The sequence below is a fragment of the Asparagus officinalis genome, chromosome 8 (assembly GCF_001876935.1).
Source record: "Asparagus officinalis chromosome 8, Aspof.V1, whole genome shotgun sequence".
In the NCBI taxonomy this organism is placed as follows: Eukaryota; Viridiplantae; Streptophyta; class Magnoliopsida; order Asparagales; family Asparagaceae; genus Asparagus; species Asparagus officinalis.
The window spans coordinates 101,741,570-101,742,498 of record NC_033801.1 but is presented as its reverse complement, the minus strand read 5'-3'; positions in this window follow the sequence as shown (position 1 = coordinate 101,742,498).

Here is a 929-nt window from a genome sequence, read left to right as displayed (position 1 = left end):
TTTCTAGTCAGGCCATTCGGGTTGACTAATGCACCCGTAGTATTCATGAATGTGATGAACCGGGTTTTTTTCGTCCCTTCATGGGCCAATTTGATATTCTCATATTTTCGAGATCGGAGGCAGAACACGAGTAGCATTGCAGACTCTTCAGGAGCATCAGTTATATGTCAAGTTCAGCAAATACGGGTTTTGGTTTTCAGAAGTTAGATTTCTCGACCACGTTAACAGCTGAGAGGGCATTGCAGTGAATCCAGCTAAGTTTACAGCAATTCTTGTTTTGGAATCACCGAAGATGGTGACAGAGATTCGAAGCTTCTTGGGTTAGCCGGTTATTACAGGAAGTTCATCCTAGACTTTTTGAAGATTTCGACACCACTTACATGCCTTACGAAGAAGAGTATACAGTTCGTTTGGAGCATGGAGTACCAGGAGGCCTTGATACCTTAAAGGCTAAGTTGTCCACAGCGCCAGTTTTGATTATTCCGAATAATGACGGGACATTTGTGGTCTACACAGATATATCATTGGCAGATTTAGGAGACGTTTCGATGCAAACTCAGAGAGTAGTAACATATGTCTCACGGTAATTTAGAGTGCATAAGCAGAACTATCCCACTCATGACTTGGAGTTAGCAGCAGTGATATTTGCACTGAGGTCATGGAGACATTACTTGTATGGAGTGCAAGTTTAAGTTGTTCATCGACCACCAGAGTTTGAAGTATCTTTTCTCCTAGAAGGAACTCAACCAGAGACAACGACGGTGGATTGAGTTTATTGAGGACTATGAATTCTAAGATGTACAAGGACTTAAAGAGACATTTTTGGTGGAGTGATAGGCGTAGGAAGATTTCAGAGTATATAGCTAAGTATCTTACCTGTCAGTAAGTGAAGGTGGAACATTAAAGACCGGTAAGAACACTTCAATCTT